General features: G+C 42.2%; 1 long non-coding RNA gene across 1 annotated transcript in view; it reads right to left on the bottom strand.

The window, feature by feature from the left end:
• LOC121090397 overlaps positions 1-26,089 on the bottom strand; it is a 38,714-nt gene extending 12,625 nt beyond the window's left edge. The window contains exons 1-3 of the long non-coding RNA XR_005828536.1: positions 25,746-26,089; positions 20,787-20,896; positions 17,978-18,089 (exon numbers count right to left, since the gene is read on the bottom strand). This is a non-coding gene — a long non-coding RNA (uncharacterized LOC121090397). The remainder of the gene's footprint in view (positions 1-17,977; positions 18,090-20,786; positions 20,897-25,745) is intronic.
• Positions 26,090-26,695: the final 606 nt, after the last annotated feature.

The raw sequence follows: 26,695 nt of genomic DNA, 5'->3' as shown, positions 1-26,695 counted from the left end.
TTTTATTTATTTTAAGGAAGTGGAACAATACAGTGATCATCAAAAATAGTACATCAAAATAGTACATGCTGTACCCCATACTTACACAAATAAACACACACAACTATAATCCAAGAGTAAGATATACAATATAAACTCTAAGCTTCCAAGTTCATGAGAATTAACACTCAGCCCATCTGGTAATTGAAGTGTTTTCAACCTCTCAGTTACTAATACAGGAACGAAGCAGAAAGCTATTCTCTACATGTATTTTGCCTACAAATCAAACTTGTAACATCATATAGTCCATGTGTAAGACACGGCAAACAGGCATAAGACAAAAACACATCAGGTTTTTTCTTGTTTCCACCTCGCTTCCAGCCCTATAACCTGCCTGATGGATATGACAGACACAGCTGGTAGGAAGCAGGAGGCAAAGAAGCATCAGTCAGAGGCAACGTGAATATCCAGGCTCCATCTGAGAAGCAGGAAGGAAGAAACTTGAGGGTCAGCAGCAGAAGATAAGGGCAGAGACAGGCTCCAGCATAAGAATTTTCGTAAGTAAATGGCCTGGCAATGGAAATAGTATTTTAAAAAGTTTCCGTGCCTCCTCCCCCATTGAGGCTGCTAAATTGCATCCTGTTGCCCTGCTCAGGGCTGTGAATCATTGTGCTAACCTGGAATGGTGCCACTTACCTTCAGAGCTTCTCCCTGCTACAAAAATTAGCAGGCTACTTCTCACAGAAAGTAATTTGCAAGGAACTCCTTTTAGACCCAACCATCAAACAGTGGATAGAGGTTTCATTTTCTTTCCCAAGTCTTACACCACCAGGACATCTTAGAAGCAGCACAGGAAAAAAGTAAAATAAAATTTAAAATAAATAAATAAATCAAGAAAGAAATCAAGTGACTGCCTGTGCCCTTCCTGGCTAAAGATGAGAGCAGGCAGCTAGTATTTCAGATTGCTCGATGCAAGTGACCTCTCCAACTACCACCCGGTATTAACTTCCTGACCAAGCTACGTGAAAGCCTGCCAAGTATTAAAGGGAGAAGAAAGCGATGTAAGCAGCTCGGGTACTTCCTTTCTGGAGGTATTTTTGACCAGCCCTGCAATTCTATGGGTCTTATTTGAAGAACTGACATGTTAGGTAGGATTCAACAATGTCCCCATTTTACCTTCCATGCTAAACACAAACCCGAAGAGAGGGCTGATGGCAAGTGCCACACAGGCTGTTTGTTAGGAGGCTATGCAAAATAATCACAGCGCCTTGTGATGAGATGAAAAAGCCATTGTGTCTACCTTCTTTCCTATCCTGACTTAATGCTTCCAGCTAGAAATTCCCTACTCTTTCCTTGAAGTTGCAGCAAATGCCATCTGCCTGCTCAGAGCCCCAGCAGGCTGCACACACTGCACTGAAGCTACTGTAGGACAGTATCAGAAAATTCTGCCGTCACCGTTAGCCGCTTCAGCAGAGGTCAAAGAACAGATTTAAGAAGCATGGTAACATATAAACCTTCTTCATAGCTGAAAATCTGCCCTGGTGCTGTTCAAGCCAGTGCCAGTAAACCTTTTTCTCAAAAGCCCAGCAATATGACACCTCCCGCCAACACAACAGTAATGTCAAGAGATGCTAAAACGGGAACCAAAGAGGAAGTTGAAAATCAAGTTAGGTTCAGATTTTATTTTTTTAAACAGTAAAATCCTTCATTCTGAAGTGATAAATGTGGAACTGAAGATTGAATGATGTTCAGTTTTACATCATGTGTCTTCTGATTCTGTAGACAGAGTTGACACAAATTTTCTGCAACAGAATTTACTGCAACAATTGTAATTTCTCTGGCCAGATTTGGAAGCATATACTCTATTTTCTAAAATGCAAATAGTTTACTAAGTTTTAAGTGACTGGAAACTTAAAATGAAGTCTGACACAAATCATAGTAGAAAAATTTAACACATACTAGCCTACAAGAATTACTGCATTAGTTAATTTTCTGGTCAGCTCAAAGATACTTTCTTCCCACCAGCTGATAGCTCTCTCCTAAAACGAAAAACCTGTTACCAGAAAATCGTTCCAGCCAACTAAAGCAGAATATTAGCAACATAAGACAAACCACAATTAAATCTGAGAAATGATTTATTGCTTACAATGAAAACTAAAGGATTAATACATTCAGTCGTCCTTTGCAGTAAGCAACAAATTCAATGCAAACTATTTCTCAATATATGATGTATGTCACAACCCTGATTTAGTTCATGATGCAATTTTTAGCACATGCTGTTTCCACTCACATACTTCACATGACAGAACAGATTTGCTGCAGCCGTGGAAACATCTTTAGAAAGTTAAAACTGACTTCCTTTTAAAGCAAAAATGTTGTATCTGCACATTAGAACTTGAAATATGAAAGTTTTATTAGGAGCTACTGAATCTCTAGGAACAAAGATACTTCACCAGCACCTAAACCAGACAGCAGATGCGCTACAGATATGGTTTGTGGAGCATTTGCTTGTTTTGTAGCTTTCATGGAGAATGCATATCTGCATATAACGCTATCTTGTAATTCAGTACACCTATCAAGTGCCTGAACACTGGTTTAGAAAACTCTGCGAGAGAAGCACTGACAATTAGATGATCGAGTCTAGTCACCTATGTCCCAAGACATCAGATAACAAGCGCCAGAAGTCTGAGGGACTTAAAGCATTGATACCCTTCCTAGAAACATTTTAAATCTATTTTTGCTACAATGAATGAGTACACTTAAACAGTCAAGAGAAGTTATGAGCAATAAGCACTTTTGAACACAAAGCAGCCAGGCAGGAATAAGTAAGCTTCAGCCACACTGTGCAAGCACCTTCACGAACATCAAACAGTTGGCAGTGGACAAAAACCATATATAACCACAGAAAAATAGTAGACAAGCTTAGAGCTGGGTCCAGCTGATGCTACTGCAAGGAAGATGCTTTCCATACCTTTATTTTATGCTTGCAGCTTTTTGTCTGTGTCCTAATAAGAAACAGTTGCCCCTTCTTCCCCTCAACATACATCCACTTGGCAGTATAAGGGCTAAACCAGTCTCAAATCAGCGATATTGACAAAAGACCCAAACCATTCCAAAATTACACCGTCCTCATAAGTTGCAACTGCAAAATGCCTGAGGCAAAAATGTGTTCAGTTCCAAACTGAAGCAAAAATGCGTTCAGTTCCAAATTTTAATTATTCACACTCTGTACTGAAACAATCACATTCTCCTTTTCCTAAAGCTACCAATTTCATTCTGTTGAACTAACATGTGAAAAACCTGCAGATCTTCCTGTTGAGGAGAAGAAATGGTCTGATTAGAAAACCTGAATGTTATTTTCCAGTATGAGCACACAGCTCCTTCACAATTGGATTCTCAACTCGGCACACTGACATGGAAGGAAGCATAACAGAAAAATAAGATCTTCTATCAAAGCTGGTATCCGCAGTCAGTTCCTCCCAGGAATGAAACACCCAGCTTTCCAAGACAGTCCCAGATATGTTCATATGATAACACATCTTTGTGATAGAAATGCAAAGAACAACAAACAAGGCTTCTCTACAGATTTCCTCATATAAGACATGGATGGAATCCTTCTGTGTAGATAGTTGCTACGGTGCAGACTTAAAGGGAAAAAGAGGGGAGATCAGAATTCTTGTTTACAGGTTTCCAATATGCTCCCTTGATCCATCTTGAAATTGAAACCCTTTAGCTTCCTGTCTTTAGGCTGTCAAGATGGTAGAGGACAAACACAGCGTTTTACAAAGCTCCCACATGTTCTGCATAGATCTAGAGAAACACATTCATGTGGATTAGACGACAGACAGGAGGGACAATATCGTTTCAAAAAGAATAAAAGCCATACTAAATCCTGGGAGACTTAGTCAGGGGAAATGAGACTTACTCTGGGAATGAAATGCCAGATTATCTTTGAACACTGACAACACTTCACCACAGTGTAATACTGCATGAACCTATAAAAATACGCTGTTCTGACATTCTCAGGCAAAATCCTAATTATTCTGAGAGCGTGTTACACAGGTTTTTACCCAAACAGGTATGCCTGGCTATTTACAGATTTAAGACATGTAGGGTAGGATTCAACTCGTTATAAGACATCTAAAGCATATAAAGACACACAAACTTCCCCTACAGTCAAAAAAGCCTGCAGAAAGATCCAGCTTACCCTACAGCAGATACTTTGGGTGTAATTCAGGTACCTAGACATAAGTGTCTGCTGTCAGTTTAAACATCCTGGGAGTTACATCTCACTTCCAGTCGCCTCTGTTGTAAACCTTGCGGGTCCCAGGTTGTATCCATCAGCATTACACAATCTTCATCAATGCTTCAGAGATCCTGATAGCACTAGGTTTAGGCAGGTGACCAGAGGGCTGCTATCCAGGCTCCAATGACTCTACCAACTAAATTTTCACCGACTACAAAGACAGCAAGCAAGTATAGAAACTTGGTGAAGAAGTACAGAACTTAAATGCTTTTCAACAGCCACGAACATAACACATTCCTTATTCTTTCATCCATTGACAAGACAACTATCACTTGTATAGTAGTCTTAGTCTATTCATTATTGGGGTTTTGGTGCTATATAAGAGACTGGGCCTTTGCAGTCACTTCTTTAGGATCTCATCTTCCCAAGAAGCCAGAAAATGTAATTTCTTTCATAGAGCCATTATTCACGTGCCAGAAGATTAGACTAGAAGCTTTCTGCCAAAGTCTACATAACCTGCCTGCATGAACTGCCTTAAATCAACTTTAATACGGTACGTAAAACCCACTCATAAAGAACAGGTTAGTTCTCAGTGGCCAGTCTGGTTCTGCCATATATTGTGTTTTTACTAAACATGCAGGGTGGGACAGAAGCAACTAGAGTATCCACGATAATTCCAAGGTTTAGAAATTTAATGATGCACTCTTCCTCAAGTACAAAGTTCTTTGCACAGAGATGCCTTTAAAGACCTCCAGAGGGAGATGCTGTCTAATTTTTGGCATCTAAATTTCTTCGAACATCCATCTTAGGCATCATCATTGGGCACACCAGCATCTCGCCACAGCCTGAATACTCCACTCTGTCAGGTCAGGAATCCAAAAATAAAAAGATACAAGACCTATGACAGTTTTCAAATTCCATGGCAGTCTTCTTGCGCTCTTTAGACTGCAATTTATTCATATGTCCCCCTGCCCCGCTATTGTTTGCCATCATCTATTTCTGTTTCTTTACCTGCTTACTGTTTGAACCAAGTGTAAAAATGCTATTTTCCATATTGTCACATATGCCTGGAAAGCTTAACTAATGTCCCAAGCCATTTGCTCCCTACTGCTAGTAAACAGCCTAAACTGAAACAGCAGCATCTAATCTGTATTTGTACTACTACAAGCACCACAAGAAATTTGAAGGAGAAAACCCAAACAAACAAAAAACACACTGGAGGGTATTAGCATAGACTCCGTTCCATTATTCTTTGGTTCTTCCATCTCCTGGGATTTGTTTCCAAGAGAAGATCATTAATCTCCTGGCTGTTAAACCAGAAGCCCTCCTGACGGCATTCTGTCTACAGAAATCAGACCTTCACCAAGGCCAGACTTGGACAGAACAACTACTAACTTTTAAACACTGGAGACACTATTGTCCCTTCACTGTAACGTTTACAAGCACACATGGTTCTCCTTTCCCATTTATTTAACAAGCATCTGAATGATTGTGATAATGCAGCCATAACCCAGCTCTCACAGCTTAGAGACGAGCAATGCTGTGCAAGGAAACCACTCTGCTCAGTGCTTCTGTAGCTATACTCATTACACACAATCCACCTCATAGTAGGAATATTTAAGAGAGTCACAAGGTTCCCATAGAGAGCTGAGATCTTGTCTGATTTCATTCCAAATCTACTAAAAACAGAGAAGAGCTTTTGCCAAGGCAATTTTGGCAAGTATTTCCAGCAGCACCCTGCCTTGCCAAACTGCATTTGGATTTTGCTGGACTTACTTACTTGTTCAGTATGCTCCGAGAAGTAGAAACATTTGTTGCTGTAGAGAATTTGGCTTACTTTGAAGACCTGGAACAACACTTAAAAGATGAATCACAGACTGAATGACTTGGGAATTTGATCTATTAACCTCAGCTCATAGTGATAATGTACCCTGAAGTGTTACAAGTAATCCATGGCTCAGCTACTTCAGGTCTGAGACTAGATCACTCTCTGAAGTCTTAAATGACACTTTAAGCATGTTATTTTTATATAACCAAGTTCTACCCCCCCTTCAAAAATACCATCCAACGCATGCTGTAAGATGATCCTGAAGATCCTCTTTAGGAGTCAAAACATCACAACCGTGTTTTATGACAAAACCAGCATCCTATGCTGACTGTGTGGAGATAGATCCCAAAGTCCTGATTTTCAGAAGACATTAAGCATCCAGTGTCTCTTTCAAAAACAAAGTTACAGGCCTTTAGGACACCTTCAGTTAAAGGCTCATCTCTCCCTCACTGGTGTCCCCACCCTCACTCCCCACAGGGCTGGTAAGTGCTCTGCTTCCACCCTGTCACTGGGGCACGCAGGAATGCTTTTGATCAGATGCGTCAGAGGCACAAGGGTGACATATTTTGCTTGTCAGAGTCATGCTCAACTGCTCGACTCAAAACCTGGAGAAAAAAAAAAAATCAATACTATTTGAAAAGCATTATTTGCAGTGCTTGTTCTCAAGGTTTCAACTGTTTCTCCCATGTTTGTCCATTCCACATTTTCAGCTTTACTAGCTTGCTTTTTCTCATTTTCCCTTTTTTTGCTGAGCAAGACATTCCTTCTTCATGCCTCCCTCTATTCTCCTATCTCCTAACACCACCCACTGCCTTGCAATAGGCCAACAACCTTGCCTTCCCTTTTCTAACACAGAAGCTACTTACAAGGTCATAGCCACAGTCCAGCTACTCTCAAAGCTCATACTGCTACAGAAAAGTACAAAATACTACCCAGGCTTACATACTGTAATTTTTGTAACTCCTCACTGTTATAATATATATTCATCCTGGAGGCATAGCATTTCATATAATTATTTATTTTGCCTTTTAAAAGCACATATTCTTACAACTGCTTCAATCATTATTGAGTAGGCACCTAAAATGCATTTTTCACAAACAGAAAAACCAAGTATAAACATACCCTAATCTTCCATTTTCTAAATGTGTATCTCTATATTTCCGTTACATTCAAGATGAACGGAACCAACTTGCTTCCTAAGAGATACAAATAGACTGCTATGTGACCTGCTCCATCTTCATTGTACCTTTCCAGTATTTAATTCACTTGTAAGCTAACAAGAATACCACTGTTTTCTTCTAGATAAGCCACACCACCAACAACAAAAAACAAGATTAAAAGAAGATAAAGAATCAATGCCTACCCCTCTCCATCCCAGGGAAACATACCACTCAATGACAATTCTTCATTGATGATTATAGTTTTAAATCTGTTCACCAGTTTTTAATCTCTCTGATACATCATATCCAGACTTTTTGCTATTTCAATTTTTCCCATCAGTATGTTTGGGTTACCAAATCCAATATCCCGAAATACATCCTAAAGGCTAGTGTTTGTGAAACTACTAACCTGCCTGACTTAAGATGAAACAAAATAAAAAGGTGACACAGTAGATGCATTCCATTTCCCATTATGATTTACTCTACATACGTACTTTGGTCCAAGTCCTATTCCAGTACTTCTGTCCAAAACCACGTCAGGCTGACAGTCTATAAGCAGTCATGTACCTTACCTACTCAGTTAAGCCTCAGTACAATTATCTGTAAATCTGGAGTATTATGATTTTAGATTAGCAGTCCACAGCATTTCTCATATTACTCGTCTCTAACTCCTTGATGAAGTTATTGACATCTTGTAAATTATGTCATATTTTAATAGCTGTTGTTAAACATCCTTCTGGCTTGCTAAAGTGGCAAGAATGCCATCAACATTTGTATCTGACTAAAATCTAGCTGTTTAACCAGACACTTGACAAATCTATCTAGTATTGTTTTCTTTAGGCACTGCTCCATGACTTTGACTTCTACCTGGTCACGGAGCACCAACATTAAAGTTACTTTTGTTTCTAATAAAAATCTCTCTTTCTCTGACCGTCCAGCTATCCTCCCTCCCTCCAATATTTTTTTTAACTAATTTTATATATTCCTTCATTATCTTCTAATTTATATTCATGGAATAAAAGCTAGCAGCCATCTATTTAGGAATTTCTGGTAGCAGGAAGAAGGGAAAGCGTATTTTTAAGATCCATTTCCACCTCTATTCTTAGACATTTTATCTTTGCCGTCTCCCTTGACTGTGGATTCTTCCACAACTAGTAAGATTTTTTTGTAAGCCATTCCAAAGCGCTCCGCTTTGTGTTCATATTTCATCTTTCACCTTGTGTTATTCAAGTTTCCTACCTTTTGAATTTCCTCCTTTGAGAGAAAAAGATTGTATTCATCTGACCACATATGGACTTCTATAAGCCAGAATACCCACACCTGAGTTAGTTATCTTGACTTTGAAGATAAAGGAGAGAAATAAGCAGGGCAACTGGGGACAAGTTATCCCACTCCTAAAAACATATCTAAAAGAAATCATATAAATTGTCCTGTAAAAGGGCCTCTCCTTCTTCATTAATGTAAGCCTAAAACAGTCCAGCTCAGACATATTTAACTGCAGCACAGCTTAAGTTCAGCAAAATGAATCCTTTTCATAGGCATTTCCTCCTGACTTTCATGTTCATAAAAGATCCTCACAGAGTATTCAAAGGTAGTGATAACCCACTGTGGGACAGAGAAGTCACATTTTTAGTGTTTCTTCCACCTTGAGACAACACCACATTTAGTTTTAGAATGTTAATTCCCATTTGTTTCTTTATGAAGAAGCTTAACTGCTCAGAAAACAAGCAAGTAACCATGTCTGAGGTACTTAGCTGATTCACAGATACCTGTATTTATGTGACCTGCCAAACGACTGCTATACCATTTCCAGGGCCATCTTTGGTCAGAGCTGTACATCCGCGGGGTCACAGCCCTGGCTCTCATCCAACAGGCTCTGCAGAATATGTACAGCCATTTAAAAAGGGTCTGACCTGTGCCTGAGATATTTGCGAAGGTGCTGCTATGTGGGCAAACTTCTTAGAGAAGAGCTAGAGAAGGTTTAGCAGACAGGACAATGTGCCAGCCCTGAAGAGCCATTTGAGCGTTGCTTTATACTCTTTTCACCACTGCTCCTAGTTGGGTCTTGCCCTGTAAGTCTAGGACCTAAGCTAGTTGCCTTCCTTTCACTGCTTTCTATGCATTACATAGAAGCTCCAATTACTGGCTAGAGTGTCTCAAGGCACATCACTATTCATACAAAATACCAAAAATCCTCATAGCAGGTAGTTTCAAGGAGATAAGTACTGTTGCAAATGCGTCTCACACAAGCCTTCTGTCATTTCACCACTGTTTAAGCTGTTAAAAACGCCACCATGTTTTGAAAACATTTCATGACGTAGATGACAAGCATTTATAGCTATAGAATTAATCACTGCTATGAATCCCAGAATCACATCAGATATGCAGAAAGGCTTTAAGGTTACATAGCTTTCAACAATTAAAACAGAGGAACCCCACAGCTATTCTAGCCTCCATACATTAAATTGCTGACACACTAATAAGATCTTTGCTCTAAAGGAAAAGCAGCATTTTTTCCTTAATGTAAACAGACTAATATTCAGTTGTTTTATTTTTTTTTTTAAACAAATACATTTCAAGCAAGAACTTCAGATTCAGATTCACATTTCATGGAATAACGTCATAAATAAAACACAGCTAGAATGTTTGAAATTAATTATATTAAGACATTCTAGAACACAAGCCTGGTTTACTCTGCTCAGCATGCACATCTAAGGCAATGGGTGGTAAAAGCTAACTGCACAGTCCTCTTTCTTCTCCTTCTTCCCCAGTACATGTATGCACGTATGTGTGTATACACACATGTTCACACACAAATAAAAATACAAGGCAGAATATATCAGTGTTGCATAGTAGAATTGCTTAATACAATTAGTTTCAAGCTTTATACATACATAAAGAAACGTATATAAAAGGAACATAAAGGATATACATGTTGCTATGCAGAATGGTGAAAAACTTCCCAGAGAAAATAAAATGGTTTCACCGTTCGGCACAAGGATGAAGCAGACAGTTTCCCCAGAAATGGCAGCACACATCAGAAATGCAGCTGTCAACTCTGCAAAGTCAACACTACAATAAGAAAATATTAATCCTAGTCTCAAAGTATACAGAAGGTGATGAGGGCAAGGGGAAAAGAAAAAAAAAGTACTATAAACATTATTGTAAGAAGATCTCTTAACAGCCTATGGCCTTCAGAAGAGCACACAAACTCTTCCCAAAGCTTTTACTACAACGAAGTAGTTAGAAAGGTTGTTGACTGATTAGCCTTTTATTTGTGAAATGGAGCAAAAAAGTTTGAAAAGTTTGAAAAAGGTAGAAAAAGTTCAAGCCAGTAATGGAGAATAGCATTACAGGACAACTGGATGTGGGAGTTAATACATGTATAGGCTGTGATGGCCTTGAAGACAAAAGCAAGCAGTTTAAGTTGCATCTAATGAATAAAGGTGTCAGGGGAAGGCAAAGAGATAAGTGATCTGGTGAAAGCAAAAAGACAAGAGATCTCTGCACAGCAACATAGAAAGCTAAAAGCAAATCCTCTGCCCTTACACAGACAAGAATTTTTAAAAAAATAAAATTCAATGAAGAGGACAGAACAGCTCAGAGCCCCTTCAGACAGGTGCTGAAAGACCAGCTATTGACTGAAATACTCCTGGATGCCCAGGAGAGACTGGGGGGTGGGGTGGGGGGGTGGAATGCTCTGAGCAATATCCCTCTCTTCCACTGATATTCTTGTCTTGCTATAGGCAGAAGCTCTGTAGTTAATTTTCTGTGCTCTGCATTATCAGAGGTGGTATGTATTTAATCAAACGGCATACAAGGGAGGGAGGGAAGAAAAAAAAATCTTCAAACAAGACAAAGTTACTAAAAATATCTCCGATTTACTCACAAGAAAAATCAAGAGCCAATGACAGGAAGTCTGAATCAGAGCAAAATGCTGGCTATCCATATTAAATCAAGAGAAGCATTGTTAAATAAAAGAAGCTACATTTACATCCACAGCTAAAAAGATGCCTCAAGCCATCATATGGAAAACCACTATGTCACTGCATGGCACGTGGCTTCCTTCTCATATCCTTTGTTCATTTACTTGTTTCACAATAACTGTTTGAAGCTTTAGGAAAGGAAGAGAACAGTCTGTCTACATCATTACAAAAAAAAAAAAAAAAAAAGAGAGATTTCATGCATCTTTGTCTATAAATTACTGCTTAAAGGCAAAAAAAATTATATGCCCAATTCAAGTCAAAAGAATCATCCTCTCCAGATATGCTGTAGAGTTATATTAGTTCATTATCTTTTACTGTGTTTTTAAATAAAACTAGCACATTGCGTAACGCCTATTTCACATATCATTACCATAGAAAACTCCCCAAGAAGCGTGGCTACTAAACACTGTCGCTTTTCAAGCAAAGAGTTAAAGCACATATCTGAACTATTTACAATTTTGAGTGTGGCTTGAGTAGGAACAGCAGCTTAGTACTGAAAGCTTTCCATTCACATCATCAACTGTATTCTCTTCATAACAAGTGCATATGTAGGCAGATGGATTGTGCCTTACCCAACAGCTGCCCCGTCATTTAAAAAATGTTTTCCATAAACAGCACATGTGGGTAAGTAGCACTGGTTGTCTTTCCTCTTTTCCTTCCCTCCTTCCTGGTCAGCAGACGGAACTTCTGTAGAGTCAAACCCAGGACCCCTCAGACAAGAGCTGCTCTTCCCTTTAAAACAAGGCCAGGGAGGGAAGCAGCTTTTTTAAGAATGCATCCATTAATTCAGTAGAGGGATGAAGAGAGCTTGACTTGACCTACCCAAACCTGGAAGTCAGGGCCTGAAAGCAAGGCCCTGCCTTCCAAGTGAGGCCGTGACCTCAACAAGTACCAGGTAAGGCAACACAGACCAGCATTTGGGGTAACACAAAGCTAGCATCCAGCTTCCACCGCAGACAGAAATTAAGGACCACTGCCTTAATACTCGTGTGAAGTTTAGCCCTAGCAGGTTTTTAGAGGTAGCTGGCAGAAGAGCATGTTACGTGTCTGAAGCCATTTTTCTGGAAGACAACTCCTTGTGTGCACGTACTGAGATTAGAGGCTGAAGAAAACAGTCCCAACATACTATTACATTTTCCAAGAGGAAACACGCTGAACTTTGAGACAGTACGTAATTCAGGAAGAAGAGTAATAGAATGGGTATTGAAAGAATTTCCTGCCAAAGCACAAATATTATCAATATGTAAATCTTCACAGGAGGTACTTAATGCTTTTGATATTAAATACTCTGCCTATGCAAGTCCTCTCCTATTGCTCAGTCCTCTTCTTCAAATACATAGTGAAGCTTTCCAGATGAGGAGATTATGTCAAGAATCCTCTGCCTAGATGGTGTTTCTCAAGTGCATCCAAGTTTCATGAATTTCATTACAAGGTCACTTAGGAAGTTCTCTAGGGTGCCAATAAAGCCAGTTTTAAGCCCAAAAGGCTGCAGAAGCACTCACCTAAAAACTCATTATTTGTGTAACCACAGCTCTCTTCATTACCGTCCTGCTTCGTCAACAGAAATACCCATCTCTATCATTCATATAACTGTTATATATATGTTATATATAACAGTATACCAACTGTTGTCAGTAATTCCCACTTCTCTTTTGCCAGATACTCAAAGAAAATTCAGCTACTTCTACAATGAATGTAAGCACTACCTGTGACATCTGCCTTGGCCCTGAACTTGGTCAGTATGTCGCTAAGTTGGCAATACTTTCAAGTCAAATGTTGTATTCATATTGATGACTTCTTCCGAGTTCACTACGAGTTTTCCAGAGTTCCTTAGATTTGCAAGAAAAGGCTTTTGGAAACTTCTACCCATTTCACCAGCTCTCTCTGCTGTCCTTATAAAAAAAGATCAACCTAAAAACACAGCTTCATCAGTGTCTGTCCTAACTTCAAATCCACACACCACCCAAACAAACCATCATCTTTCAAGGTATTTATAGCCAGACAAAAAGATATGTCTTGTGTCTTCCTCGATTTTAATTAAGCAAACAGCTCAAAGCCACCTGCGCACACAGAGACAGCTACTCCTAAGCCCATCGCTATGTTTCCCTGGTTTTCCTCTCACTCTTCCTGTTTGCCCCCTGCCCACATCACCTAGATTCCACTAGATTCCACTTTGATGCCACTGATCTTGAATTAGATTGTAATGCCTTGTTGGGAGACCTTGTACCTTACTACTGACAGTGAAGCATGCAGGATGATGATAGTGCTAATCCTAACAGGAGCCTTCAAGCACTACTGAAATTCAATATAATCTGAAATTACGGCAAGTGTAAGAATCTACACCGAAAGCTATTTGCAAAGCATGGATTAGTGAAGTTTCCTCAAATACAGAGCATGTTTTATTGAAACTGCAGATACCGCTTTCGCTACCTACATGTCAATACTGTTTTATAAGAATTAGCTCCTTTAAAAAACCAAACAAACCAGCCCAGAAACTCCAGTGTCTTAGGTTATCTGTATCTATGTGAAATGTAAAGGGAAAGACTAATGTTTAGATTATGCCCCCTCATACTTTTATATGAACATGGCTACATAGCTGAGAAACAAGGATAGTGATGACAAGAAAAATAACCAAGTTAAAAACAAAACTCTCTTTATCAAAGGCGCAGATATTTAACATACATAGCAATAAGATATATATCTTCTCTCAAGGGTGAATACACTAGTGCTTTCAGTATCAGCCTAAGTCAGTTAATGTGCTACAAACTTGCCACCCTTTCTGGTCTGATAGCAATCATGAAATACCATCCAATCACATAAACTGCTCTCTATGTCCTGGGGTCATATTTAAGCACAGGGGTCCACCCACACATAAAACTCGTTGGCAGGACCACAGTATTGAAGTTGTCTCAGATTTCTAGAAAAGTATGAATCAGCTTTCAGTACTTCCCTGTCTTGTCGTCTTCTTTTTTTTTTTTTTTTTTTGGAAAGGGAGGAGGGAAGGAGAATGAAAGGAAAGGGAGAAGGGGGAGGATCACTAAACCTCAAACAGCTGAGATGCTGTGGTACGTCATAAGTGAACTTGGTCACACAAAATCTTGCTGACCTTCCCATCATTTTGCAGGGTTGGGCCTCTTCCAGGAAAATATTTTTTTTTAATATACTTTTTTTTCCACAGTTGCGCTAACTGGTTCATTTCTAGTTTCTAGAACTCCTGCAAATGACTGCTTCCTACAGGGCTTAGGATTCCATATTCTAAATGAACCACTGCAGAGATGCTAAACATGCAAAATAATCTTGTAAAAACTTTGCAGTGGAGTCTAGAAATGAAGCCAAGCAACCTGTACAGCCAAGCAAGCTGCACAAACACCTCTAAAAACTTACAACTGAGTTTGCAGATAAAAATATAAGCAAAATGATTTCATTTTTTCTTTTTTTCCTACCACAGACTGAATTACTTTAGATATTCAGATACAGACATCACAAGAAAGATTAAGCAGTACACGGAAAAGTTTGGCCTAAATTCATATGTCTGTGATAAACCAAATAGAATAGAAGTTTTAAACAGACAACTATGTTTTAGGTGTCAAACATTTCTTGACGTCTGTGGCAGTTGGCAGCTGCAAACATCCGACTGAAAGCCCCATCTGCTGCTTCACAGCTTCCAGTCGAGGATGTTTACAGTCGCTCACTGTCAACAGCAATACACATTCCTCAGCTGTTTACTTTACATTATTAACATGCAGAGACCTCCAAGCAGGTTAGTTAAGATCACTACAACTTCTGTTGCTGTGTTGCTACCTGCAGACGCACACAGGACTGTTTTTGTAAGTATTTCAAAATGAAATAGAAGTATGACTTCCAAAGGAACATTTGCCAACAGCCTGGCATATTTTCTGTTCAAGCGTTACACTTCTAGAATTATGTTGCCTAGTTTACATCCGGTAAGAATTAAAATAAAGATGTATGAAAGAGAGACTTGCTTTACACTATTATATTTGTTTTGTCCTCCGTCACATTCATTACAAGAACTGCACTACTCTACAACTTGAGTTCGCTTATCAGCACAGTGACTAAAGATAGCAACCAACACGAAAATAGAACCAAACCCTTTCTAAGGGTGTTTCACTGCAGCGTCTGCGATGGCTTCCTTCCCCGCGGAACAGTGGATGCAAGGGAATTACGTGATACTAGAAGTTAGTTCATGCAACATTTGCTTCCAAATACAACTGTGGAAAAAACCCACCCAACCCACAGGGGACTGTGCGGAAGAGGGAGGAAGTGGTGTAGCAAGCTCTGCAAAGGCTTCAATAAAGTTCAAACCTGCTAGAAGATTTCTACAAATTATCTGAGCTAACCAGTTGCTGCTGTACTTCACATAGTTGGCAGAATGGCATTTCTCACCAAATGAAAAAGCCAAAAAAATCTGGCATAATAATGTCCTGGTTGTACAGTTCTGCTGTTTGTTTTTCATTCTATCTGCCATTTCTTTATTAAGTTAATGATGGGGAAAATTAAAGATTAATCACTCAACTATTTTCCTGAAGTCATATGAAACCACAGCAGGCAAGCAGAGTGATTATATCACTCTAATTAGAAGGGTTTTTTTCCTTGAAACTTTCTTGCCCCCAAATGAAATTATCGTACTGTAAACCGAGTAGGTTATGAAAAGACCGTAGCTGGAACGCAGAAGCCTGTGGTGTATTTACTCAAACTGATAAGTGTGAAGGATCTCTATAAATCAGTTTCAAAACTCAGGGTTATATTTTCTATACTAAGGTTAAGAAAATTAATCTTTCAGGCAGCAGGTGAAAACAAGCAGAATTATATTGGGGCCTTTCCTTTTATTCAATACCAACTTTGAGCTATTAAAGCTTCCTAGGGAACCACATTTTCTCAATGGGTCAAGTCACTAAGGAAACAAAGCAAACTTTATCAGTGCTGCACAACTCTACATTCCAGAAATTCCTAGCATTTGGCATCTATATACCATGCCAGAGCCACAGGATCCACTCGCTCTCTCCTTAGCCGAACTCCATGAAACTCTCAGTAAGGTGCCCAACTTGACAAAGTTGCCAATACAAGGAAGCACTGACGTCCCTGCGTGAGCTCTACTGAAGGACAAGAGGGTAAGGAAATATATTTCCTATAACAATACCTTTGGGGAGGGGAGGGAAAAAAAAAAAGAAAAGAAAAAAAAAAAGGAGTGTTCCTCTTCCAGCAAGTTTCATCTTATTTATCACAAGCCAGCTAAAAAACCCACAAATAATCACCTTGCAAAACAATATATATGGACTGTAAAAACAAAGGCTAAAAAAAAAATAAAAAATCTTTAAATGCAAATCACTGATTGCAGCATGAAAAGATTTCAGCTTCATTATACCTAGTCATGAAACAGATTAGCCTTTCATTTGTAAATGTATCCGCCTAATATCTACAACTTAAAGGGGGAAAAAGTAGGGAGACTATAAAATGCCGCTACTTTGAATTAATTAGATGAAGGACATTATGTCAGCAACAACGTGCAATTCCACTCCATGTATGGCTTCCTTTCCACTTTTAAAAGACATCAAACAGATTTATATCTGTACGAAAGTCAAGGCAAGGTCAACCTAAAACTGTGAGGCATTTTATCAGTATGGACTGTTAGGCAAGAGAATGCAATCAGTTATCTTTACTGCTCTGTTTTTTAATTTGTACAGTATTCTTATAAAGGTGTTTAGGCAGAAAGTGTCCAAGACTCAACAATTAAAAGGGCTTGATACATGCTGGTCTTGATAAGGTTTTGAACAAACATAAGTTAAGACAAAAGGAGCAACATTCTAACTTTTCAATGTCTTCCTGAATTTACACTCCATGTCACAGAAGGAGAAAGGGGCACACTAGTCGCACTTAAGCACCTTTCAGTTCAAAAACAGTGGAACTGTTTTTTCTCTCACCCCTCTGAAATTTCCAAGCCAGAAGAATGCATTATTGGTGATAAAGGGAGAAAAAAAACAAACTAACAAAGAAAAACCAACCAATACCCCCCACCCCCTCCCCATAAAAAAGCAACTAAACCAAAATTTTCCAAGTGCTGCTAGAATCCAAACACAGGACCTCTACATTTCCCATCACCCTCCATACAGATGAGATAATACGTAAACTCAGACAGGCAAATTAGTTTTTAATCATATCAGACCTTACACTGGAATACTAACAGATAAAAATGCAAATTCAAAGTGGCACAGAGCTTGAAAAAAACCTTAACTTGTGACAATTGTTTTCTAACTTGCTTTGTAGGACACATTCTCAAACTTCCTGGTCAAAAACCTGAAGATCATCATTAAATATGGGAAAAAAATTATTCCTCCTCTTCCTGTCACTGACAGCACAGGAAGATTAAGCACACGTTACTTACATTAACTCAAGTTCACAGCTGCTATGATACAGCACAAGTATATCCAACTGTTGCTGATGAATCCAATTCTCCCAACTGCATTTGAACTCACTCTAAAATGCCTCAAGAAGCAGGCTTCCCCTGTGCTGAGCATGCAGTTGCAGACAAGTAGTTGAAATTACGCACCAAATGAGATACAGAACATCCAAACACTGGGAAAGAGATGCTAAAGCTATTGGTAAAAGTATGTACAACACATAGCGCATTTTCTTGGGCCTCTTCCCAAGACCCTCTCCTCAATGTGTCTAATAATTTGGAATTTTAACCATCTTTTAATCCATCCAGGCGAATGAATGCTATGGTGTACCTCAGTAGAAAAAGTGGAGAAAAAGAACTTACTACTCGGATACCAGCTGATCCTACTTCAGTTCGCTTCATGCAAGATACCCACAACTCCAGGGAGAATTGCATTCTTTGGCCACTGAAAACTTCTCCTCAGATTTCCAGTAATCTGTATCACACACATGAACAGAAGTTATTGTCATTCCAGAAGTTCAGCAGTTCAGATCACATAGTTCTCATTATTAGGACTGTCTGCAAGAAGCCAGATCGTCTTTAACAACCATTATTAAAACCCTGTCCTTTTCTGGTATAGGCATTTAAAACTTAGAATGTGTCTAAAGTGACACATTACTCCTGAATGCAGCTGTGTCTCAATTAGGGGAGATAAAGGTTAACCGCTAAGGCAGCATAAGTACTCAGAACCTATACTGAAGTAGTTAAATTTCCCACCAGAGGTAGGCATAATGACTTCTCTTATTTATTATCTTAAGAAACGTACAGATTACACAGCCAAAACCAATCACACAATAAATCTGAGATCGAGCATCACTTCAGAAAGGCAAAATCCCTGGAGTCCTCCTAGTTAAGCCTTTAAGGTGGAGAAGGGAATTTATTCACACAATTCTGGAGGAAAAGGGACATACAGAACCCCCTGCAGATGGATGGATGGATGGACAGATACACAAGACAGAATCAGATTATCAGGAGAAAACCAAAGAAATACAGAAATAGAGACTGAGAAGAGCATGGAAAGAACACAATAAGGGGGACTAAAGTAAACCAGCCTGTAGATGGAGAAGAATACACATGAGACTTCTGAAATCTCAGTTATGAGCACACAACAAAAGCAAAAGAAATGCAGTAAAGTAGGGCTTATTAATGGAAAGGTATATACTCAAAATATATTATTTATCAATTTGCACTCCTGACACCTTTTGAAGGTACCTGAACCAGTTCTGTATGTGACTGCATGAAATGAGGATGGCCTTTGATAAACACATCGTCTGTGCCAATCAACCAACTCCAGCAACAAGTGAAGACAAAGGAGGGATATCAGCGCTATTTATGCTCTGCTAGAGAATCAGCGAACAGTACAGTGTTCTCCACACTTCACTGTCACAAGGGCATCACTGTGAAGCCCACAAACCTTAAGTATTGTCCAGAAAAGAAGGTGCAATAGGCTTAACTGTCCTTTTGTATCAGCTGGCAGAAGCAGATGATACCTAGATGGTTCAGAGCACTACCCTACTTATTGGCAGAGCGAAGCATCGTACAATTGCTGTTCTACTGTGGAGCAGAGCAGGCAACCAGCCTGAAGCTGTGCGTAAGTGTGCACTACTGTGTCAGTTCCCAATGCAGAACGCTTGAGCTGGCGGTTTTCTATTTCAGATAAATACAAAGACCACGTACTGGGTCAATACAAGAATATAAAGAGTGCATACTGGACAAGAAAACAGCCCCTAATGGCAATAACTTTTTCCTCATGGTTATCTGGGAAAAGCATTACCCAAGAGAGCGTAATATATCAGATCCCAAGCTTAGCAAAGAACATTTACTTAGATTTAACAGCATGAACAAACTACCTATAGCACACAACATATTCAGCCTCGTTGTCCATATTCAAAGGGAAGGTGAAATACAGCTGCAGTGAGAACAAGCACAGGGGACGTGCTATAGGCAGCAGGTGGTCCATATCAGAGATCCCTGCACACAGGAGCAAACATACATTTGGGCTGACCAGAACCATCTTCAAACACAAAACTTTGCCCCAACATCCTCCAACAATTTTTAGAATGCTTTCGTCCTCTATTTTGCAAACTGAACTGTCTCCTAACTTAGATCTCATGTCCTTTATTCAGGTAATTTGCTCTAAAGTCACCTCTCTGGGGAAATGTATTTTATAACCTGCTGTACTCGAAGAAAAGCAAAGACTTGAACTCTGATCCTTGCACTGGTCCAGTGACCCACAGCTCGTACGCTACAAGTTTACCCTCATATTTCTGACTTCAGCACCAGGAAATTAATGCAGGAATCTGTTCTGCTTGCCCATAGCCAGGACACAGCACCCATCCCAACTCCCTCGCAAATACGGCAAAGGCAATTTTTCTCCTCCCATCACTCCCTCACTCATACAGAGCTCAAACAAGCAACTGGGACATAAAGACTCTTAGAATAATTAGCACAATCATCATGTTTGTCCTTCATCTCAGTAGATCAAAACAAATACTGCCTCCGACCACAAGACAAATTTAATTAACGTGCTCCATAGTGAACTGCACAAGCCCCAGGTGCTGCAGAGGAGTCTGCAATGCTTCAGCTTACACTTTTTTACCTACAAGTTTATGCAATGCATTGATTACTCTTGTCCCAGAGGTACTTAAACATTACCAGAAATTAGTGCTAGATGCAAGAGAACTTCTGGGTACTATGTTAAGTAATACATCCACTAAAAGTGTATATAATGTGACTTTGTTACCACCACTGTGTGCTAACGTAATTTAGAAAACTCTTTGTTTATTCATAGCACTATGCAAGTAAAATATAACAGCAACATTTAAGAACAAAAATAGAGTTCATGTGCAGCAAATGCATTAACCTTTGCACACACACAGACGGGGCAATACACCTACTCAAGTCCCATTCTTCATTCATTTCCAACAGCCTCCCCTTTCCCTGGGTACGACCAGGCTTGTGGCATGAGGAAACAGAATGAGGCCTCAAGGTAGTTAAACACTTGCTTGTTCCCACAGTTTGTAATTAAATACTCTGACCTATGGGATAAAATGGTTACATCATACTGACAGGGCCATGGACCTGAACCCTGTTAATGTTACACTTTCAAATTTCTCTTAAACTGTATTCTCACCAGTGTGAAAAGGTCTTTCCTCCCAGCCTTCCAGAAGCAGAAGCTACAAGAGACTAAATGTGCACATGGAGAAAAACATCCATGAAGTTGAAGAGAGAAACAATCCAGCCCTACAAAGAGAAGAGAGAGGAGAAAGCATTAGATTGACCATCTAAGGAAGAGGCGAGGGCTTACCAGTGTAAGTGTCCTAACTAAGCCACTGTAGAAGCATCAAACTGCTCGAGAAACAACTACGCAGAAATCAACACTGACATGCCAAAAGGCACACACACTACAAAGTCCCACAAGAGGAAAAGTCAGAGCAAGCCTCCTCTTGGAACAGCTAAAACAGAGCTGCATGCAAGAGATGGAGACAGGAAGATGGCACAAAGAGAGAAGAAATCCTACTGTTAGCTTCAGGTGTTGGGAGCTTAAAATTATCCTCCTTCCTCACCTTCACCCAAAAATTTCCAGTATGTCACAGAAAGTTACTCTAAGTGCTACCCCCACTCAACACAGATCCAAACAGGTGACATAACTGCATTTTGCTCCTGATAGCAGAAATAATTGCACAGAAGTTACAAAAAAGGAACAGAAAAGGGGACAGAAGGACACCTATAAAACAGTTTCCTATCCAAAAAAATTGTCTGATATTTATTATCAAAGAAAACCCCCAGGGATAAATGTAGCTTTTGTAGTCAGCTAAAAATTCCAGCAATTAGAACATATTTTGACAGCTCCAAGAACAGCTCGGTTGCTTAGACTCATAGAAAGTTTATAATCAACTTGCCACAAAAGCTTTAATTTAGAACACGTGACATTGAAGGGAAGAAAAAAAAAAACCAACAAACAACTACACTGAAGCAAGACCAGACTTTATTTTTCAAATGTATTAATAACTAATCCTCTTGGGATTATGTCAAGCATGTCACATTAGGATGGCTTGGGCTCACCTTGACCGGCAAGTATGTTAAAATGCAACTAAACCCATCTACATTTGCACTCCAGCTCGTGCTTCTTTTAAATTTCAAATGGTTACAAAGGAAAGGCATCTGTGGGACGAACGCTAATCAAGACCACACTATCATCCTGTTTTATTCAACATTAAGTGTCACAGGAAAAAGTAGTCTTAGAGAATAATGTCAAACTTATCTTCTACACACCTGAATTTAAGAGAGAAGGGGGAACTTTTCTCTGCCAAATCTACTTGCTGTGGTAGGTTCTGTTATTATAAAAGGTACATTTATACAGCACAAGTTTTAGGTGCAAAAGGTTATATATGTAAATGGTTGGATTAACAAACCAGAGCTGAGAATGAGCTTTGCCTGTTTCTGTTCACGTGTGGCTGATGTTACATTCCTTTCATGCAATGCCATAATCTTCAGTAAATGACTTCACATTATCCTCCTCAGAGTAATCTAGGAATGCAGATAGGAAGAACACCAACCACCACCCTCATATGACTCTCCCTCTTAACCCTCAAGGGTTTAGTTGCCTGACAGAGTTTTAGATACAAGTAAAACTTTATAGACATCTGTGCTCAGCTGCTACCACCCTCCAAGCACACAACCTTCTGCCAGCCGGTACATGTACCAACGCTGAAGCCTTCGTAACATCGCTTTAACCAGTACTGCGTGGCCAAGCCTTCACGTGGCCTTCAAATCCCCTGCTTGCCCTGTCACTCCTAACCACCAAAATGCAGGAATGTACTTTTCAAAGTGCAACTTCCAGATCTGTCCTTTAATCCAAGAATAAGATCAGGAGTTTGGGAACGGACCGGCTGCACCAGAAAACTTTTTGTACAATACAAACACTAGGACAAGAAGCATTCTGGTTTAAATCCCCCCTACGTCTGTCTCAGTCACAAACCAAACTGTGGCTTTCATCACCCCGCTGAATGTGCTTATGTCTTTGTGATGATGCCATCCATGCTTTGTCCAGCAATTTCAAGAGGAGAGGCTCAGCCCAGGAGGTGCTCCTGCCACCCAGGAGAGCAACACATTCAAATTACTCCTCCAAATCAGCAAGATGACCTAAAGAAGAGCCTTTGGAAAAGGGGACCTTGCTCAGGCATCTCATTCCAGGACAGTGTTTCCAACTGCAAATAACACAAATGGATCTACACCTTCACCCAGCTAGACTCAAGACCCAAGCCTCTACAAAAGCTGACCTGCATGGTGGATCTCTATCTACACATCCGCTGGCCAGCTGAGGCGCTCCGCTTGTCCTCCAAGGTGGCCAGAAGACACCTTGCATGGCCTTTCCCTGCAGCTCCTACAGACCGAACAGGTGCCAACTCTGGGCTACTGGGCATCAGAGCAGCTGCAGCTCAGGCATCTGCACACTCCAGCCCTTAAGCTACCTTGGATTTTTTTGCCTCCTCCGTCTGTCAACTCTACAGAAAGTACGGACATGGTGTTGGCATATTTATCTTCACTCGGCTTTCTGAAGATTCAGTGAAATGAGTCACGTGCAGCGCTTGTATCTATTGTACTAAAATAAACAAAACTCAACCACAGGATCTCTTCTTAGTATTCAAAGCACTTGCACATGGGTGGACACAGCCCTGATGAAAACACTCCCTCAGATGCTCCCCCCCAGCTCTGGATTTAACAGCTCCTAACCCTACAGAGCGGCAGGGCAGTTACTGGGCTGCAAATGCAGCTTCAACATCATATCTGACTGCACGGTTAGGGAAGAGGATTTCAGCTACATAACCAGCATTGAAAAAATAGCTTAGAAAAGTACAGGAGCACTGCCAGGGCTCTAACTTTATAAGTAGATTTATAATTAAGAGTAAGAGCTATTAATAAGTTTTCAACGGTAACAGCAAGGAGCTAATAACCTATTAGGAATCACAGACACTGCATTTAACATTTAGTATTTCCCTCACTTCCCACGAGAAAATTGATCGACTTATAAATTCAACATATGACATGAGGTCTCAACACATGAAAAATATTGCTGGCAACATTAACCTCACTGGGAAACCCATCCTTCAGAAAGTGAACACAGCAGAAATTAATCTTTACCCAGATCTTTTGACAGCAACCTCGTAAGTAATGCTTCCACTCTCAGTACCTACATGAGTTTTGGTATCTATACAAGCTATGGACAACAGCCCTAAAGCAGGTAGTACGCATTTTAACACAGATGTACTAGGTTTGACTTTAAGAGCCAAAGTTGGGGTCTTTTTTTTTTTTTTTTTTTTTTGGGGGGGGGGGGGGGGGGGGGGGGGGGGGGAGGGGGGCATGTTATCTTCTGTGATCAACCCATTTCAATTGAGCCTTCTCCATCCAAACAGCTGGAGTTTAGAAGAGCTTAAAACAAAAAAAAAAAAAAAGTGAGCCATTGCATTTTGACTCGCAGGAGACACAGAGGTAACCTTCAAGGTTACCTTGCCTTATGCAGGGCCTCAGGAAGGAGAAAAAACACAGTTTCAGCAAAGGAATTTCTTGCCTGGCTGGGGGCCACACCCGCCACAACAACTGATGGCAGGAAAGCATTTGGATTCACAGTTTTACCCCTAGCACCCGGCCGGAGGCGAATCAAAACTTTCTCATTTTTGGAGAAGAAAAGAAACTCTTGCTCAATAAGTAGCAATTATGCTGCAGAATTTATATGCTGAGCACGGCTGAACGTAGGAACACCAGATCAGTCAACCATAGCTTTAGCGCTTTGAGTATGATTAACAGAATGAACTTTCAAAGGTCAATTAAATGTCAACACATTTTAAAGAGATATTCTTCTTAAGTTGGGGCGATGTGTAACAGTACCTTCCAAAGCTGCTGTGCCACTTTCACCTTAAAATTCTACCTATCCTATACATACATGTGCAGATATAAAGATGATACCTAATTAACCTTTGATAAAAAATAATAGCTATTTATGCTCCCAGCTTTCCTATCGCTGTCTTACTTGTGTCTCACCAAGTACAGGGAGACACTCTCCTCTCCCCTAAATTTCATTTCAGCTGTTCAGGGTGTGAGTGAAGGGAGAAGAAAAAGAGCAAGAACACTTTGAAAGCCTAATAATTTACTACATGAAAATGAGAAAAGGCTTTTGATACGCAGCTGAGCTCTTCTGCCTGGATGTAAATCTGGAGGGGGGGGGGGTGTGTGTGCGGTGGACAGCAACACACAGAGTGTAGCATAATTCATTATGAACACATTAATCATTGTTTTAGTCAGCCCAAAGATATATCTTTTCACTTCTAAACATTTCTGGAAATCCAAATTTCAGGTAACTAGCTCAAGCCATCTTAAAACTAACACTGAAAAGCTGGCACTCTGTACAGATCCATTTAAATCACCTCTCGAACTGGACACTCAAATCACTAACGCATTTAAAAAAATATAGAAATCTCCATCTGGGTACAAAGTGAAAGGACCAAAATCCTGACCAAGGCCCGACAACACTGCTATAATCACTCTGACACGGGCGAGATGTGCTCAAGAGCAGAGCTGAAGAATTACGTAGGAGTTGAGAGAAAACAGCGGAGAGTCGCACTTTGTGCGGATGCGAGTAAAAAAACGGGCTGGAGAGTTCTCCTCCTGCCAGGGCAGCAGTGCCCGCCCCGCAGGTGTCTCGGCCGCCCCGCGCAGCAGGAGCGGAGTGCGGGGAGGTGCCCGGCCCGGCAGCCGGGGCAGTGCCAGCCGGCCTGAGGCCGGTGCCCCGGGCAGCAGCACGCCGCCGGCCGCCCCGCAGGCGGGACCAGGGCAGGCAACCTGCAAACTTTGCGGGAAGTTCCCGGCCGCGGGGACCGCTTAACGCCCGCCGGGCTGCCCGCGGCCCGCCAGGCACGGCCGGCCGCCCAGCGCTGCCGCGGCTCCGTCCCGTCCCGTCCCGCCGCACCTGCGGCCCCGGCCGGCGCCCGCCTCGCCCACGACAGCCGCCCGGCAGCGCAGCCCGGCCCGGCGCGGCTCCCGCAGGTGCCCCGGCCCGTCCGCGCTGCCCCGGCCCGCCGCCCCCGCTCCTCACCTGGCCGGGTCCCGCCGGGCCGCGGCGCCGCGCCCAACTTTGCCGCTCCGGGCGAAACTTGCGGCAGGCAGCGGCCCCGCTCCCGGCCGCCGCCTACCAGCCCGTCCCGTCCCGCGGGGCGGGGGCCGGGCCCGGTCCCCCGCCGGGCCCTGCCACAGGGGCGGGGAAGGGGGCGGAGGGAGGCGAGCCGCCCCCAGGCGCCGACGCGGCTGGGGCGGGCCGGGCCGGGCATTGTACGCCCCCGGGGCGCCCTTCCCGGCGGGGGAGGGGGCGCAGGCTCCTCCTCCCCTCGCCATGTTCTTTGTTTCTCCCGCCTTTCCCGGCCGTTCCCCCTCACGGGCGCGGGCCCCGCGGCGCCGCCGGCCCCCGGTGCCCCCCCCCCGCTCCCACTGCTGCGGGGCCGGAGGAGCGGGGCCGCCCCGGCCGCAGGTGACCGCCCGGCTGCCCCCGCCCAGCGCCCGAGCACCGCCCCTCCCGCCGGAGGGGATCCCGTACCGCTCCGCCAATTAGCTTAGGGGGAAAGGGGCAGCCCCGGCCAATGAGGCGCCGGGGATCTCGGAGTGTCCCCCCAGGGTGAGCCAATGGGGCGGGGAGCAGCGGGCAGGCGGCCCGCCTCCCCAGCGCGCGGCGCGCAGACCCGGGGCGGCCGCCGGCCGGCAGCGTAGCGGGGTGGGCGCAGCAGCCGCGGGCCTGGCTCGCGGCTCCGGTGCCGGGAGGGGCGGAGGCGGCTCGCAGGGCTCGGGCGTGCGGAGCGGGAAGAAGCGGGGCCGCCGCGGCGCGTCCCTGCCAGGCCCCGCCGGCCCGCGGCGCGCCTCGGCCGATGTCCCCTCAGCGGCGCGGCCGGGCGGTGGGTGCCCGGGCCCGCGGGGCCTGCTGGCCCCTTGCCAGCGCTCCGGCCTGCAGCGGCGCCTCGCCTGTCTCCCCGGGTGCCTTCTTAGTGAGGAGGGAGG

Source organism: Falco naumanni, chromosome 6 (genome assembly GCF_017639655.2).
Source record: "Falco naumanni isolate bFalNau1 chromosome 6, bFalNau1.pat, whole genome shotgun sequence".
NCBI classification, from domain to species: Eukaryota; Metazoa; Chordata; class Aves; order Falconiformes; family Falconidae; genus Falco; species Falco naumanni.
Note: the sequence above shows the minus strand (reverse complement) of the source record. Positions and strands in the feature narration are given on the sequence as shown.